Source organism: Oncorhynchus mykiss, chromosome 30 (assembly GCF_013265735.2).
Source record: "Oncorhynchus mykiss isolate Arlee chromosome 30, USDA_OmykA_1.1, whole genome shotgun sequence".
In the NCBI taxonomy this organism is placed as follows: Eukaryota; Metazoa; Chordata; class Actinopteri; order Salmoniformes; family Salmonidae; genus Oncorhynchus; species Oncorhynchus mykiss.
In genome coordinates this window covers 44,469,669-44,480,668 of record NC_050570.1, presented here as the reverse complement: position 1 = coordinate 44,480,668, position 11,000 = coordinate 44,469,669, and positions in this window count along the sequence as shown.

The following is an 11,000-nucleotide window of genomic DNA, read 5'->3' as shown; positions in this document are numbered from 1 at the left end:
AGACGTTTCCACTTCACAATAACAGCACTTACAGTTGACCGGGGAAACTAGCAAGGCAGAAATTTGATGAGCTGACTTGTTGGAAATGTGCCATCCTATGACGGTGCCACGTTGAAAGTCACTGAGCTGGCCTCCCAGGTGGCGCAGTGGTTAAGGACGCTGTACTGCAGCGCCAGCTGTGCCATCAGAGTCCCTGGGTTCGCGCCCAGGCTCTGTCGTAACCGGCCGTGACGGGGAGGTCCGTGGGGCGACGCACAATTGGCCTAGCGTCGCCCGGGTTAGGGAGGGCTTGGTCGGTAGGGGTGTCCTTGTCTCATCGCGCACCAGCGACTCCTGTGGCGGGTTGGGAGCAGTGTGCGCTAACCAAGGTGGCCAGGTGCACGGCGTTTCCTCCGGTGCATTGATGCGGCTGGCTTCCAGCTTCCTGGCTTGCGGCTTGGTTGGGTTGTGTATCGGGGGACGCGTGACTTTCAACCTTCGTCTCTCCCGAGCCCGTACGGGAGGTGTAGCGATGAGACAAGATAGTAGCTACTACAACAATTGGATACCACGAAATTGAGGAGAAAAAGGGGTAAAAATTTTTAAAATCATTTTTAAAGAAGAAAGTCACTGAGCTCATCAGTAAGGCCATTCTACTAAATGTTTGTCTATGGAGATTGCATGCATGCTCAATTGTATACACCTGTCAGCAGCGGGTGTGGCTGAAATAGCCCGAATCAACTAATTTGAAGTGGTGTCCACATACATTTGGTCATGTAGTGAATCTCATTCAAACCACAGAAGGCTGTCCTATCTTACATGGTCAACAGGCAGCTCAGCAATGCACTTTTCTCTGCAACCCTGTCAATAACCCCATCACTCTCCCTCGCTATCTCTATCGGCAGCAGCCAGCCTAGGTCTTATCTTTTTGCCGTTTCTCTCAATTTCTCCATGCCACCTTTTCTTTTTCTCTTTATTATGACCCCACAAGACTACTCAGAATAGTTCCTTGGAAGACGGAACAAATCATCATTTGATAGAGGAATCTAGATCAGGGCTCTCCAACCAAGTTCCTGGAGAGCTACTCTCCTGCAGGTTTTCAATCCAACCCCAGTTGTAATTAAGCTGATTCAGTTTATCCACCAGCTAATTATTAGAATCAGGTGTGCTAGATTAGGGCTGGAGCGAAAACATACAGGATGGTAGCGCTCCAGGAACAGGGTTGGAGAGCCCTGCTCAAGATGGATAAAACCCATTTTGGCATGGACATTGCCATTGAGGCCTTCCACCATGTGAAAGTAGTCAACTGGGCGGGAGTCAGGACTTTCTATGGGTTAAGAAACGATCACGTGATTCCATCTGGGTCATAAGGAAGGATTGACAATTAATTATTCGAGAGAAAGAAACAAAAAGTACAGTTGAGGAGCATGCCCATGCAGGTCCGATCAGACCGGCCTACCAGAATATTCCCGCATTTCCTGATGGGAAAAATATCTTAATGGATCAATATTTTGCACCACCATTTTTGGGAAAACTGGCTGAACGTGATGTGCAACATCCTAAATTGTCCAACAAATTAAAAAAATTGTGAAACTTTTGTTTTATTAAGACAGTACACATATTTTTCAGGCGGCTTGCCATTAAAGCTAGTTAAGGAGAAAAGTTATGCCTTTGCAGCCTGAATGGAGGATGCTTTATGTACGAGACGGTCCACGGGGGACACAAATGTATTATCCTAGACAATAATGCAGATCTACCAGCAACTATTGGCTGTCTAGGCCAGGGTTTCTCAAACTCAGTCCTGGGTCCCCCCAGGTGCACGTTTTGGTCTTTGCCCTAGCACTACACAGCCACCCCCAGGATCGGGTTTGGGAAACCCTGGCCTAGTTTACTTTTCCATTTGCATTCCAGAAAAAACACGGTGCACCGGTTTAAAAGTACAATCAAATTCATTGCTGTCTGCCGACAGTGACTGAGCAGACTGATTGTTTGACATGGCATTTTCTGCCAGACCTCTTAGTCAAACAGCTCTTATTTGCTCCCCCTTCATAGTAAGGCTTCTAGTGGAAGCCTTAGAAAGTGCAATATGACCCCATAGACACTGTATATTGGATAGGCAAAGACTTGAAAACCTACAAACCTCAGATTTCCCACTTCCTGGTTGGATTTTTCTCAGGTTTTTGTCTGCCATATGAGTTATGTTATACTCACAGACATCATTCAATCAGTTTTAGAAACTTCAGAGTGTTTTCTATCCAAATCTACTAATTATATGCATATTCTAGCTTTTGGGCCTGAGTAGCAGGCAGTTTACTCTGGGCACCTTAGTCATCCAAGCTACACAATACTGCCCCCCAGTCCCATAGAAGTGATATTATCCTGCATTCCTTTCACATTTCCACAAACTTCAAAGTGTTTCCTTTCAAATGGTACCAATAATATGCATATCCTTGCTTCAGGGCCTGAGCTACAGGCAGTTAGATTTGTGGATGTCATTTTAGGCGGAAAAAAGGAGTGGATCCTTAAGAGGTTTTTAATGTACCCAAAACAAACACGTAAACAAAATACTGGGATGTACCCAAACAAAAGAGCGAGGGTAAACCTTGTACAACGACACAGGGCAAAACCAGTAATACACAATGCACAAAATATGCAGTACAGGCTGAGACAATGCATAGGTACTCACACAACCAACGGAAATGGGAACAATAAATCGGCATCCCAATGGGGAAACAAAGGGCACATTTATACAAACACAATCAGTGAGGAATTGGAAACAGGTGTGCATAATGAAAGTTCAGTGCAGCCTAGAAGGCCGGTGACGTTGACCTCCGGAACTGGTGAACAGAATGAGTAGCAGTACCGGGGGGGATCCGTGACAGTACCCACCAACGCGCTGCACCAGCAGCGGGACAACACCGGCCTCGGGGATGAACACAGGGAGCGGTGCGGTCCGGTCACTGACTGTGAAAATCCCTGGTCAGCAAAGCATCCAGGATGTTCACCGCAGGAACCCAGCACCACTCCTCTGGGCCGTACCCTACCCAGTCGAAGAGGCACTGGAGAGGCACATTAACCCCGATGCCTTGAATCCAGGAACTCACGGACCGAGTACGCCGAAGAGACACATGAAAGGTCGGGTTAATGCGATAATCAACAGGGAGTTGTAAACGGTATGTTACCTCATTAACCCTCCTCAGGACTTTAAACGGCCCCACAAACCGCGGGCTCAGCTTCCAGCAGGGCAGGCGGAGGGGCAGGTTCTGGGTGGAGAGCCAGATCCGGTCACCTGGTGGCGGTCGGCCTGTTCCTTGTGCGCTTGGCTTGGCGCTCTTGAGATGAGTTCTCCTCAGCAGGCTCGGATCCCAAGGTGCCAGGGTCAGCTGATACTCCTTTCCAGTGTGTGTTGGGTTAAGGTTAGTAGAGGAGTGGCGGAGGGAACGCCTTCCATACACTTGAGGTGAACTGAGGGCCATGGTCTGACACAATATCCTCCGGGATCCCGTAGTGCCAGAAGACGTGTATAAAAAGAGCCACCTCAGTTTGCATGGCCGACGGAAGCCCAGGCAGAGGAAGGAGGCAACAAATTTTGGAAAACCGGTCCACAATGACAAGAATGGTGGTGTTCCCCTGGGAGGAGCGAAGGTCAGTGACAAAGTCCACCGAGAGGTGAGACCAGGGTTGTTGTGGAACCGGCAGGGGAAGGAGCTTTCCATAAGCGAGGTGTCTGGGTGTCTTTGACTGAGCACAGATGGAGCAGGAAGAGACCCGGACATACCTAGCCAAGGTGGGCCATCAGTACTTCTCCGTTAGGCAGGCGATGGTACAGCCTATCCCAGGATGACCCAAAACAGGCGCCGTGTGCCCAGGAAAGGTGGCGGTCCCACATACCTGTGAGCATGTAGGCGCGGTTCTCCGGGCACTGTGCAGGTGCAGGTTCCGTACGCATGGACGCTGCCGTATGTCAGCGTCCATGTCCCACACTGCTGGCGTGATGACGCGGAACGGAGGGATGATGGGGATGTCTTCCCCCTGCCTCTCCTTTGCATCTTAGAGGCGAGACAGTGCGTCCGTATTCACATTCTTCCAGCCTGGCCTATAGCAAATTGTAAATTGGAACTTGTTGAAGAATAGAGCCCACCTGCCTGTCTCGGGTTTAGCCTCGTTGCTGCCCTGATGTACTCCCGGTTGCGGTTTTCCGCCCACACCAGGAAAGGGTGTTTGGAACCCTCCAGCCAGTGCCTCCACACCTTCAGAGGCTTCTTGACCGCCAAGAGTTCCCGGTCCCCTACGTCATAGTTCCTCTGGGCGGGGCTCAGCTGCTTGGAGTAGAAAGTGCAGGCCGCATCTTTGGAGGGCTTCCTGTGCGTTGAGATAACACGGCCCCGGCTCCTACTTCGGAGTCATCCACCTCAACGATGAAGGGGAGTGAAGGGGTCGGGATGTGTCAACACGGGAGCAGTAGTGAAAAGTGCCTTCAGCGTCTCGAACACCCTCTCCGCCGTCCAATGAAGCCGCTGGGGACCTCCTCTCAGCAGGGAGGTAAGAGGTGCGACCACTGTGCTGAAGCCTCGGATGAACCTCCGAAAATATTTGGAGAACCCCAGGAATCGCTGGGCTGCTTTCATGGAATTGGGGATGGGCCATGACCTGACTGCACTGACGCATTGCTGCTCCAGCTCCACTCCCTCCATGGAGATGAGATAGCCCAAGAAAGACACAGACCACTGGAAAACCAACATTTCTCCTGTTTAACATATAAATCATGCTCCAACAGTCTTTTCAGCACAGACCTGACTAACAAGACATGCTGGTCGGGGTCAGCAGAATAGATGAAAATGTTGTCTATACAGACCACTATGCCCCATCCCATGTCTCAAAACACTTTGTTGATGAAGGCCTGGAAGACTGAAGGAGCATTAGACAGTCCAAAGGGCATCACGAGATACTCGTAATGACCTGTGGTCGTGGAAAAAGCCATCTTCCATTCATCGCCTGCACGAATGCGCACCAGATTGTAGGCGCTCCTCATGTCCAGCTTTGTGAAGTACTGCACCCCGTGCATTTGTTCGATGATGGTTGGGATGAGGGGTAAAGGATAGCTGAACTTGATGGTGGCCTTGTTCAGTGTTTGATAATCAATGCAGGGGCGCAGTCCCCCATCTTTCTTCTTAACAAAAAATAAGTTTGAGGAGGATGGTGACTTAGAGGGGCAGACAAAACTCTGCTGGAGACTCCCCTGTACATAGGTCCACATGGCCTCGGTCTCCTCATAGGAGAGGGGATAGACATGTCCTCTCGGGAGGGCTGCGTCAGACAACAGGTCAATGGCACAGTCCCAGGGGTGATGGGGAGGCAGGCGTGGAGCCTTGGTCTTAGATAAAACCCGGTGCAGATCCTGGTACTCCTCCGGTAAATCCACTTGAGGGGCATGGTCCGGACTTTTCACCGTAGTGGTGTTGACAATCAATCCCAGGGCAACAGCAAAGGACCTTGTGAAGATGCTGGAGGAAACAGGTACAAAAGTATCTATATCCACACTTCCATATAAGGCCCTGCCCCGCCCTCCTTTCGGAAAAGCTGACCACGACTCCATTTTGTTGATCCCTGCCTACAGACAGAAACTAAAACAAGAAGCTCCCGCGCTGAGGTCTGTTCAACGCTGGTCCGACCAATCTGATTCCACACTCCAAGACTGCTTCCATCACGTGGACTGGGATATGTTTCGTATTGCGTCAGACAACAACATTGACGAATACGCTGATTCGGTGTGCGAGTTCATTAGAACGTGCGTTGAAGATGTCGTTCCCATAGCAACGATTAAAACATTCCCAAACCAGAAACCGTGGATTGATGGGCGCATTCGCGTGAAACTGAAAGCGCGAACCACTGCTTTAAATCAGGGCAAGGTGACCGGAAACATGACCGAATACAAACAGTGTAACTATTCCCTCCGCAAGGCAATCAAACAAGCTAAGCGTCAGTATAGAGACAAAGTAGAATCTCAATTCAACGGCTCAGACACAAGAGGTATGTGGCAGGGTCTACAGTCAATCACGGACTACAAAAAGAAAACCAGCCCCGTCACGGACCAGGATGTCTTGCTCCCAGGCAGACTAAATAACTTTTTTGCCCGCTTTGAGGACAATACAGTGCCACTGACACGGCCTGCAACCAAAACATGCGGCCTCTCCTTCACTGCAGCCGAGGTGAGTAAAACATTTAAACGTGTTAACTCTCGCAAGGCTGCAGGCCCAGACGGCATCCCCAGCCGCGCCCTCAGAGCATGCGCAGACCAGCTGGCTGGTGTGTCCACGGACATATTCAATCAATCCCTATCCCAGTCTGTTGTTCCCACATGCTTCAAGAGGGCCACCATTGTTCCTGTTCCCAAGAAAGCTAAGGTAACTGAACTAAAGGTCTACACAACGCATCACCGGGGGCAAACTACCTGCCCTCCAGGACACCTACACCACCCGATGTTACAGGAAGGCCATAAAGATCATCAAGGACAACAACCACCCGAGCCACTGCCTGTTCACCCCGCTATCATCCAGAAGGTGAGGTCAGTACAGGTGCATCAAAGTTGGGACCGAGAGACTGAAAAACAGCTTCTATCTCAAGGCCATCAGACTGTTAAACAGCCACCACTAACATTGAGTGGCTGCTGCCAACACACTGACTCAACTCCAGCCACTTTAATAATGGGAATTGATGGGAAATTATGTAAAATATATCACTAGCCACTTTAAACAATGCTACCTAATATAATGTTTACATACTCTACATTATTCATCTCATATGTATACGTATATATTGTACTCTATATCATCTACTGCATCTTTATGTAATACATGTATCACTAGCCACTTTAACTATACCACTTTGTTTACATACTCATCTCATATGTATATACTGTACTCGATACCATCTACTGTATCTTGCCTATGCCGCTCTGTACCATCACTCATTTATATATATTTATGGACATATTCTTTATCCCCTTACACTTGTGTGTATAAGACAGTCGTTTTGGAATTGTTAGTTAGATTACTTGTTGGTTATTACTGCATTGTCGGCACTAGAAGCACAAGCATTTCGCTACACTCGCATTAACATCTGCTAACCATGTGTATGTGACAAATAACATTTGATTTGATTTGATTTGATAAAACGAGTCCCATATCGACATAACCTGAAAGGCTGTTCAGCAAGGAAGATGCCACTGCTCCAAAACCGCCATAAAAAGACTGACTACGGTTTGCAACTGCACATGGGGACAAAGATCATACTTTTTGGAGAAATGTCCTCTGCTCTGATGAAACAAAAATAGAACTGTTTGGCCATAATGACCATCGTTATGTTTGGAGGAAAAAGGGGGAGGCTTGCAGGCTGAAGAACACCATCCCAACCGTGAAGCACGGGGTGGCAGCATCATGTTGTGGGGGTGCTTGCTGCAGGAGGGACTGGTACACTTCACATAATAGATGGCATCAATTATGTGGATATATTGAAGCAACATCTCAAGACATCAGTCAGGAAGTTCAAACTTGGTTGCAAGTGGTTCTTCCAAAGGAACAATGACCCCAAGCATACTTCCAAATATGTGGCAAAATGGCTTAAGGACAACAAAGTCAATGTATTGGAGTGGTCATCACAAAGCCCTGACCTCAATCCTATAGAAAATGTGTGGGCAGAACGCAAAAAGCGTGTGCGAGCAAGGAGAACTACAAACCTGACTCAGTTAAACCAGCTCTGCCAGGAGGAATGGGCCAAAATTCACCCAACTTATTGTGAGATGTTTGTGGAATGCTACCCAAAATATTTGACCCAAGTTAAACAATTTAAAGGCAATGCTACCAAATACTAATTGAGTGAATGTAAACTTCTGACCCACTGGGAATGTGATGAAAGAAATAGAAGCTGAAATAAATACTTCTCTCTACTATTACTCTGACATTTCACATTCTTAAAATAAAGTGGTGATCCTAACTGACCTAAGACAGAGAAACTGAGTTTAAATATATTTGACTAAGGTGTATGTAAACTTCCGACTTCAACTGTAGATTCTTGTAATCTTTCCCATTTCCCTCCTCCTCTGTCAGTCTCTCTGTGTTTCAGCACCTCTACTCCCTCGTTCTTTATGATTCTTTATTTCTCTCTAGCCATCTTCTTTACACATCTCTCTCTTTCTTTGTTTCTCCCTCTCTCATTTACTCTATGCCACTGTACCTCTCTGTCTCTATCCCTCCCTCTCTCTCTACCTCTCTGACTAGGGTGGCATGGTGGGGAGAGACGTTAAACCAGGCATGTGTGTGCAATGTAAATGTAACCTCAGGGACAGAAACACAATAAAATCAAATCCACCCGGTATCAGGTTTCAAAATGGACACTAACAAATCTCTTCTCATTGCTCACACAGACAGGTTAGCAAAGACATTTAATATATTTCATTCTCCTTCAGTATACTGGCCTGCAGAGGGCAGTCTGCTAGAGAGGTTTAACCAGAGCCCTATGGCCCTGTCAAAAGTAGTGCCCTATATAGGGAATAGGGTGCCATTTTGGTACAGCTCAGCATACATACATCAGAGTATTTAGTTTCAGGAGCAATTAGGAACAGTGTACAGCAATTTAATTGGGACTGGCAAACTGTAGTGCACCTAAACAGAGTTTGCATTTATCTGAAGTGCACTTATAAGGAGTGGACTGTCATTGGCCATCAATCTTGCTTCCTCCTCATCAGTCGACAACAATCTGCCTTTATCTGTGTCCTCTGTCTATTACTTGGACTGACGCCCCCAACTATCTCTTTCTCTCTCTCTCTGTCTCTCTCTCTCTCTCTCACACTCTCTCTCTCATAGACACCTGTTACGACACCTGTTACAACACCCTCAGCTTGTGTTACCATTATAAATGTAATAGAACACTGTGTCTTTCTTCTCCTCTCCCTCCCCTCCCCTCCCATCTTCCTTTCTTTTCTCTTCCTCTCTCTCGCTGTCTTTCTGTCACTCTCACACACACTGTGTCTCTCTCTCCCTATATTCCTCTCCTTATTTTCTCTAGTTATGTTATCTGAACCTGGCTGCCACAACAACAATCTGGCTTTGCACTTTTTGCATGTAAATCAGGATTGGGGTCCTTTGTTTTGCTGACGTTCAGGGAGAGCTTATTCCCTATATAGTGCACTACTTTTGGCCAGAGTCATATGGGGAATAAGGTTCCATTTGGGACTCAGTGTCACGGCTGTTGAAGGATGAGGACCAAGGTGCAGCGTGGTGAGCGTACATTTTCTTTATTTTAAGCAAAATGATGCCAAACAAAATAATAAACACTACAAAAACAAACCGTGAAGCTCACAAGAAAAGTGCTCTAAACAGAGACAACCTCCCACACACACACAGGTGGGAAAAGGGTACCTAAGTATGGTTCCCAATCCGAGACAACGATAGACAGCTGTCCCTGATTGAGAACCATACCCGGCCAAACACAAAGAAATAGAAATCATAGAACACAAAACCCTAGAATGCCCACCCCAACTCACGCCTTGACCAAACCAAAACAGAGACATAAAAAGGATCTCTAAGGTCAGGGCGTGACACTCAGGCTATAGAGTAGGAGACCGGTATACTGTAATCTCTTCCCCTGCCTTGCTTTCTCCTCCTATGACCTCAGTCTCTCCAGCAGTTGCTGATAATGCCTCTGACCTTAATTATCCGTATGGCCTTTGTCTTTCACTCCTTTTTGCTATCACAAGCTCTCACTTTCTCCCTCTTTCTGTGACTCCTTTTCTCTCTCACTCCTTTTATCTTTGTAATGGAGGTGTGTAATGTTGCACTGCAACAGTTCAAATGTTTTGTTGAAGAAGACCTCTTGTATGCGGTTGTTTCAGGCAACACTGAAGCACATTGGTTTTATTAATAAAGAAGCACTTTTGAAATCTACTTCTATTGTCCTCCAAGAGAAGCTGAATATTTTCCTCTCTTCTGTTTCACTCTCTACAATGTATATTGAAAAAAGGAGGTGAAGGAAGAGGAGGAGGTGGAGTAAAAAGGTAATGCTGCCGGTGGTGATGGTGAAGGAGGAGAAATCAGCAGTGAATATAATAAATAAACTCATACTTTCAACTTTTAAAAAACGTTTTGAAAGATTATTTAGAAAGATATAGTAAGTAAGGAGAAGTTTGTTCAAATCCATGCCAACATCGGCATTCCAGTCCTCTGTAGGCAGCGGCTTCAGTAACTGCTAGGTTAGTCCACCCCAGGCCACCATACTTCAGACGACAGTCTTCAAGCACCTTTTCCCCAATTGTTTCAGCACATACAATTCTCCTCTCTAAAACTCACTGAAGCACCGTAGAGGAGCGAGCGGACAGACCGTCGTTCCATTGGACATCTGTTTATCAAGCGGCCGCATTAACACCGTGAAGGATGACGAGGAGGACGAGGATGACGGTGGTGGTAGTGATGGTGATAATTAGTACGGTGAAGGCTAGGTGGGGGTCGAACACTGGACCTTCACAGCTTAGGTGAAAACACGGCCGGTTACCAGGCAACCGTGTCCCTGCCTAGGCCTTGTAAGGCTCGGAGTGGCAGTGGGGCCGAGGGGTTGACGGCTCTACCACCAAACCCCCTGCGGCTAAATATAACTCAGAGGAGAGAGGGGAGGAGAGAGATTGAGAGAAAGCCTGAGAACAGAGAAGATAAGTGAGTAATATGGGAAGACAGTATTGAGGAGTGACAGTTGAGAAAGCAAGTGAAAGAAATAGGAGAGAGAGATAGGGAGAATAAATGCAGTGTTAAAGGCGGCCGGAAGGGTACAGTAACACTAGCCTATCCCCTCTGTCTTCTCTGGGAAATCCTCAACTGCAACCCCCACCTGTCTCCTTTTACCTAAAACACCCAAGGATAACCCTACCTATTAATAGCAAGTGTTGTCATCTGTCACCGGAGAAATGGGCCCTTCTGTACAGTTAACTATTTTCCCCTCTGTCCTCTTTGTAGCCCCTCTCCCATTGTGAAATA